The following is a 7,685-nucleotide window of genomic DNA, read 5'->3' on the forward strand; positions in this document are numbered from 1 at the left end:
AGTTAAATATTTATTAAATCCCCACAATGTACGGAATGCTGAGCTGAGCACAAGGAAAGATACAAATTCCAGATAAAATTGTTCCTGCTTTCATGGGCTTCACAGTTCAGTGGGGCAGTCACTAAAAGCATTTATGAAGTACCTAGTGTGTGCCAGCACAGGGCCAGCTAGTGGGGCTCCCGAGGGGAAAATGAAGTAGTCCCTGCACTATGGGGACTCGGAACTTTTTCACAGGGCAACAATAGGAACACAGAAAAGTTGCCGTTAAATAGACACAAAGAAATTTCCAGGGGCTGAGAAGTTGGGGAAGGAGGCACTGGCCAGTGAAGCTTCCTGTAGGAGGGCACAACAGACAAATAACTATAATATGGACAAATTTCAGAAATATTTTTAATTACGAAGAATTGGAAACAACCTAAATGTCCATTTATCAGCAGCAAGTAAGTCAGTGATATTAAAAATGGCAAAGGTGATATTAAAAAAGTCCATTATCACCTTTATTATTTAACATTGTACTAGAAACACTAGCAGTTGCAATTAGAGAAGAAAAAGAAATTGAAGGTATCAAAGTGGGCAAAGAGGAGACTAAGCTATCACTCTTTGCAGATGATATGATGGTCTACTTAAAAAATCCTAGAGAATCAACTAAAAAGTTAGTAGAAATAATCAACAACTTTAGCAAAGTTGCAGGATACAAAATAAATGCACATAAATCATCAGCATTTCTATATATTTCCAACACATCACAGCAGCAAGAGGTAGAAAGAGAAGCACCATTTAAAATCACCCTAGACAATATAAAATACTTAGCAATCTATCTACCAAAACAAACACAGGAATTATATGACAACAACTATAAAATACTTTCCAAACAATTAAAACTAGATCTAAACAATTGGAAAAACACTGATTGCTCATGGGTAGGACGAGCTAACATAATAAAAATGACCATTCTACCCAAATTAATTTACTTATTTAGTGCCATACCTATCAAACTACCAAAAAACGTCTTTACTGAATTAGGAAGATCAAGAATATCAAGGGAAATAATGAAAAAAAATGTGAAGGAAGGTGGCCTAGCAGTACCAGATAATAAACTATACTATAAAGCAGCAGTCATTAAAACAATATCGTACTGGCTAAGAGACAGAAGGGAGGATCAGTGGAATAGACTTGGGATAAATGACATCAGCAAGACAGTGTATGATAAACCCAAAGAGCCCAACTTTTGGGACAAAAATCCACTATTTGACAAAAACTGCTGGGAAATTTGGAAAACAATATGGGAGAGATTAGGTTTAGATCAACATCTCACACCCTACACCAAGATAAATTCAGAATGGTTGAATGACTTGAATATAAAGAAGGAAACTGTAAGTAAATTAAGTGAACACAGAATAGTATACTTGTCAGATCTCTGGGAAAGGAAAGATTTTAAAACCAAGCAAGAGTTAGAAAAAATTACAAAATGTAAATTAAATGGTTTTGATTATATTAAACTAAAAAGCTTTTGTAAAACAAAAACAATGCAGCCAAAATCAGAAGGGAAACAAACTGGGAAAAAATCTTTATAACAAAAAATTCTGACAAAAGTCTAATTGTTCAAATATACAAGGAGCTAAATCAATTGTATAAAAAATCAAGCCATTCCCCAATTGATAAATGAGCAAGAGACATGAATAGGCAATTTTCAGGTAAATAAATCAAAACCATCAGTAAGCACATGAGAAAGTGTTCTAAATCTCTAATAATTAGAGAAATGCAAATCAAAACAACTCTGAGGTATCACCTCACACCTAGCAGATTGGCTAAAATGAAATAAGGGGAGAGTAATGAATGTTGGAGGGGATGTGGCAAAATTGGGACATTAATGCATTGCTGGTGGAGTTGTGAACTGATCCAACCATTCTGGATGGCAATTTGGAATTACGCCCAAAGAGCGCTAAAAGAATGCCTGCCCTTTGATCCAGCCATACCATTGCTGGATTTGTACCCTAAAAAGATCATAGATAAAAAGACTTGTACAAAAATATTTATAGCCGTGCTTTTTGTGGTAGCAAAAAACTGGAAAATGAGGGGATGCCCTTCAATTGGGCTGAACAAATTGTGGTATATACTGGTGATGGAATACTATTGTGCTAAAAGGAATAATAAACTGGAGAAATTTCCAACTGGAAAGACCTCCAGGAAGTGATGCAGAGTGAAAGGAGCAGAGCCAGAAGAACATTGTACACAGAGACAGATACACTGTGGTAAAATCGAATGGACTTCTGTACTAGCAGCAATGCAATGAGCCAGGACAATTCTGAGGGATTTATGGTAAAGACGCTACCCACATTCAGAGGAAGAACCACAGGAAAGGAAACACAGAAGAAAAACAACTGCTTGAACACATGGATTGATGTGGACATGATTGGGGATGTAGACTCGAAACTACCACACCAATGCAATTATCAATAATATGGAAATGTCTTGATAAATTACACATGTTAAAACCAGTGAAAATGTGTGTCAGCTATGGGGGGGGGAGTTTGAGGGGGTGAAGGGGAAAGTAAGAACATGAATCATGTAACCATGGCACATTTTTCTAAAAAATAAAAATAAAATAAAAATGGCAAAGTGGACAGCTAGATGCCTCAGTGGACTGAGAGCCAGGCCCAGAGAAGGGAGGCCCTGGGTTCAAATTTGACTTCAACACTTTCTAGTGTGACTCTGGACAAGTCACCTAACCCTGATTGCCTAGCTCTTACTGCTCTTCTGCCTTGGGACCATGTAGTATTGATTCCAAGATAGAGAGTGAAGGTTTAAAAAAATGGCAAAGATGATGAACAGGAAGAAATGTGGAAAGACAGAAGAAATCTGAAAGAAAGATAAATTAGAAGAACCATAACAGAGAATGACATCCAATTACAAAAGGAAAATTATACATGTAAATACAGAGATCAAGTAATGAAGAGAAGGGACTATAGCACTTCACAGAGGATGGGGCAGAAGTCAGGAAGACCCAAGTTTAAATCCAGTCTCAGACACATACTAGGCTAGTCACTTAATTGCTGCCTGCCTCAGTTTCCTTTTTTGCAAAATGGGGGCAATAATTACACCTATCTCCCAGGGTTGCTGTGAGGATCAAACGAAATTATATTTTTGTAAACCCTTTTGCAAACCTAAAAGTACTATGTAAATGATAACTATTATTATTAATTTCTATTAAAAAATTATAAATGAATAATTGGTTTTGTTAGAGTTCAGTACACACTTGTTTCTTTTATCTGTTTTTTTGGGGGAGAGGTAAGAAACTAGCACTGATTTTGCTACAGGATATTTCCACACTATGAAAAGGATCTGGGGTGATGAGTCATATTCATCTTAAACCAAGAGCATCATTGTCTATAATGGGGAGAAGCTAGAAGCCTTCCCAGTAAGACCAGGGGTGAAGCAAGGATGTCCATTATCATCATTATTATTCAATATTGTACTAGAAATGCTAGCTATGGGAACAAGGCAAGAAAAAGAAAATGAATGAATAAGAATAGGAAATGAAGAAATAAAATGATTACTCTTTGCAGATGACATGGGGCGTATACTTAAGAGAAGCCTAGAGTATCAATTAGAAAATGAGTTGAAATGATTAACAACCTTAGCATAGTCGTAGGATACAAAATGAACCCACATATATCATTAGCATTTCTATCTACCATCAACAAAACCCAGCAGGAAGACAGAAAGAGAAATTTCATTTCAAATAACTACAGAAAATAGAAAGTGCCTGGGGAGTCTACCTGCCAAGACAAACCACACAATTTCAAAACACTTTTCAAACCAAAGAAGGCAGATTTAAACAACTAGCGAAACATTTACTGCTTATGAGGAATCACTGCCAATATAATAAAACGACAATTCTACCTAAATTAATTCATTTGTTCAGTGCCATGTAATCAAAACCACCAAAGAATTATGTCATAGACATACAAAAAAAAATAACAAAATTCTGTAAGAAGAAAAGGTCAAGAATATCAAAGGAATCAATGGAAAAAAATGTGAAGGTGACCTAACAGTACCAAATTTAAAACAATATTACAAAGCAGTAATTAACAAAACAACCTGGTACAGGGGTAGCTGGGTAGCTCAGTGGAATGAGAGTCAGGCCTAGAGACAGGAGGTCCTAGGTTCAAACCGGGCCTCAGCCACTTCCCAGCTGTGTGACCCTGGGCAAGTCACTTGACCCCCATTGCCCACCCTTACCAATCTTCCACCTATGAGACAATACAATGAAGTGCAAGGGTTTAAAAAAACAAAAACAAAACAAAAAAAAAAAAACAACCTGGTACTAAGAAACAAGAGTGGTGGATAAATGGAACAGATTATCTATATAGTAGCAAATGACCATAGTTATCTAATGTTTCAGAAACCCAAGGACCCAAATTTGGGGGGTCAAGAACTCACTATATGACAAAAATTGTAGGGGGAAATGGAGAAGAGTTTGGTAGAACGTAGGCATAGACTAACATCTTATATAGTACACTAAGATAAAGTGTACTAATAAAAGTGTTCTGATAAAAGTCAGAATGGGTATGTGACTTAAATGTAAACATTGATATTACATGTAAATTAGAGGAACATGGAAAAAATTACCTATCAGATCTATGGATAAAGAAAGTGTCTGTGATTCTTGTGAGTCAAATGAGAAAGAAAATATCATGGGAAGTAAAATGGATATTTTTGATTATGCAAAATTATGAAGTTTCTGAACAAATAAGATCAATGCAGCCAAAATTAGAAGAAAAGTAGGAAATGGAATTTTTTTACATTGTCTCTGATAAAGGCCTCATTTCTCAAATATAAAAGGAATAAAGCAAAATTTATAGAAGTGAAAGCCATTCTCCAACTGATAAATGGTTAAAGGATGTAAACAGGTAGTTTTCAAAAAAAGAAATCAAAGCTATAAAGTCACATGAAAAAAGGCTCTCAAACACTACTGATTAAAGAAATACAAATTAAAGGCACAAAAACCAACCCATACCTATCAGATTGGCTGATATGAGAAAGGACAAATGCTTAGGATATGTGGAATTATTGGGACACTAATGAACTCTTGGTGGAGTTGTGAATGGATACCCATTGTTCTATTGAATAGTTTGAAACTAAGCCCAAAAGGTGATATATTTAACCCTGTGCATTCCCTTTGACTCAGAAATACCACCACTTGATCTGTATCCCAAAGAAATCCAAAAAACGGAGAAAAGGACTTATTTGTACAAAAGTATTTATAGCAGTTTTTTTTTTTGTGGTGGCAAAGAATTGGAAATTGAAGAAATGCCCATCCACTGGGGAATGGCTGAAGAAACAGTGGTATATGATTGTGATAGATACTGTTCTGTAAGAAATGATGAACAGGGGGCAACTATGTGGCCCACTGGATGGAGAGGCAGGCCTAAAGAGGGGAGGTCCTGGGTTCAAAAATGGCCTCAGGTACTTGTGTACTAGCTTGTGTGACCAGGGGCAAGACCAATTGCCTCAGTTTCCTCATCTAATGAGCTGGAGAAGGGAATGGCAAACCACTCTAGGATCTTTGCCAAGGAAACCCCAAATTGGGTCCCAGAGAGTTGGACACAAGTGAGACAACTGAGAGAAGGGCTGCATCCATGACACAAACCAAGATAATTTCAAAGATCAATGGGGATTCGATGGTTCTGGTAGGAAGAGGTCAGAAGGGGCCTATGAGCCCATCTCATAGACATCCTTATTTGGGGCATCCCAAGTTTGGACAAGAGCGAAGCTGAGAATTCTTGGGTTCCGGTGAGCCTCTGACAGTGAGATTGCTGCTCTAAGGCTCCTTTTGAGATGGCAGGAAGTCATCCCGGAAAGAGCGGAGTTCCGGGGCTTTGCGAGGGCTTCCCCTCATTGATAACTGGCACACCAGGAGCCCAGACAGATGCAATGAAGCCCATCTCTGTGCTCTGGGGCAGGAAGCAAGCTGCGAGGGAATCAGGAATAGGGGCTGCGGCAGCAGCCAAGAGAGGATGTGGTGAGACAAGGGGGCCAAAGAAACCCAAGCAGGGGAAATGTTTTCCGAGGGAGGGATGTTCATGTGCCCTTGCTAAGCCCAAGCGGGGCTATATATAGTCACACAACAAAGGGTTATTTCACTGGAATCTCCTAGTGAGAAGGCCGGAGGGAGGAGGGTATTTTACAGCCACATCGAGGTCAGATGCCTCTCTGAGCCTTCCTAGAAGATGCAGCCCGGCAGGAGGGGCTCCGAGGGGGCACATGTGTTAATTGGGGGGGGGGGCAGGGGAAGAGCAGCCAGCAGTTTGCACAAGTCCCTGTTTGTTCGACATTCAGAGCTGGGCCAAGCTGGGCCATGGAGCTACTCTGGGGCTACGTCCCTCTCTCTCTGGGTCTCCTCTTTGAGCTCCTGGGGACAGTCATGCCAGGTCTGTCCCTCGCTCCAGGCCCCAGAACTGGAGGCAGAGGCTTGCTCAGAAATGCTAGGAAGCTTCCTGCCCTGCTGGCTTGGCGTGTTGTTCTTGGCTGCTCTCTGTCGGCCCGATCGTCCTATGCTCGATTTAGGGGAGAGGGCCAAGCCAGGATTCAACCTGCCAACGGGACCTGCATTGCCGCTGCCGGGAGAGTCTAATAAAACTAGCCCAAGCACCGCCCTCTCCTGCCCAGCACAGGCTCCCCGTCACCATGGGGCTCCTTGGGGTCCTGCCACTGCTCTTCCCAGAAAGAGACTTTTTTAAAAATTAGGATATTCTTTCCCTGAAGTCGGATAGGCCAGGCAACATGGTTTAATCGTTTAATCCAATTCTCCAAGGTTTAAATTTCTTCTGTGTGCAAGGAAGGAGAGAAAAGAAATCCCTAAACCAGTGATGGGCAAACCTTTTAAGGAGGGGCCAAAGGAAAGGAAATGCTTATCTGTCAGTCTGTTTCTAAGGCAACTCTTTCGAGGTTTCATTGTATTGTATCCTACTCGTATTCATCAGATTAGGAATAATGTCTTGCAGCCAGATAGAACATTTCAGGGGGCTGCATCTGGCCCAAAGGCCATAGTTTGCCCATCACTGCCCTAAACAAATGCCAAGAGAGAGACTCGCAGCATCCCTGAAAGAAAAAGGTTCCAAGATGATTGTTTAAAAATCCATCTCCAACCTTTTGGGTCTCCCTCGGAGCTGGAGTCCAAGTGACCCCGACCGTGAGACATTCCAGAGTTCTGGAGTCCTTGTTAAGAAAACAGAGTCCCATCCCTGGCCAGCCGTCTCCCCAAGGCCTCTGGAGGAGAGCGACCTGGACAGCACGGCTCAGACACCCCAGGCGGGCTACAGGGATTAGGTTTTGGAGCTGAAAGGGGCCTTAGAGAGACCAGAGCTCACCCCACCCCCTGTGTCCTTTCAGAGAAGGAAGCCCAAGGTCAGCCCCCTCCTGCCCCAGGCACTCCCAGTCATGGGTCAGGAGACCCTGGGCCTCTGCTTTCTCACCCCGTGGCCCGTTCGGGTCCAATCCCACCATCCCAGGAAGCTGCCCAAGCACCCCCCCAAGGCAGGCGGCAGAGGTAGGCCCCAAAACAGGGCCTCCTGAAACTCTCCAGAGAAGGACATCAGCAGAGGTGCCCGACAGGGCCAAGGCAGGGTCAATAGAACCGGGAAATCTTTAACAAAACAAAAATCAACAAATCATAACATTAA

Source organism: Gracilinanus agilis, chromosome 4, assembly GCF_016433145.1.
Source record: "Gracilinanus agilis isolate LMUSP501 chromosome 4, AgileGrace, whole genome shotgun sequence".
Lineage (NCBI taxonomy): Eukaryota > Metazoa > Chordata > Mammalia > Didelphimorphia > Didelphidae > Gracilinanus > Gracilinanus agilis.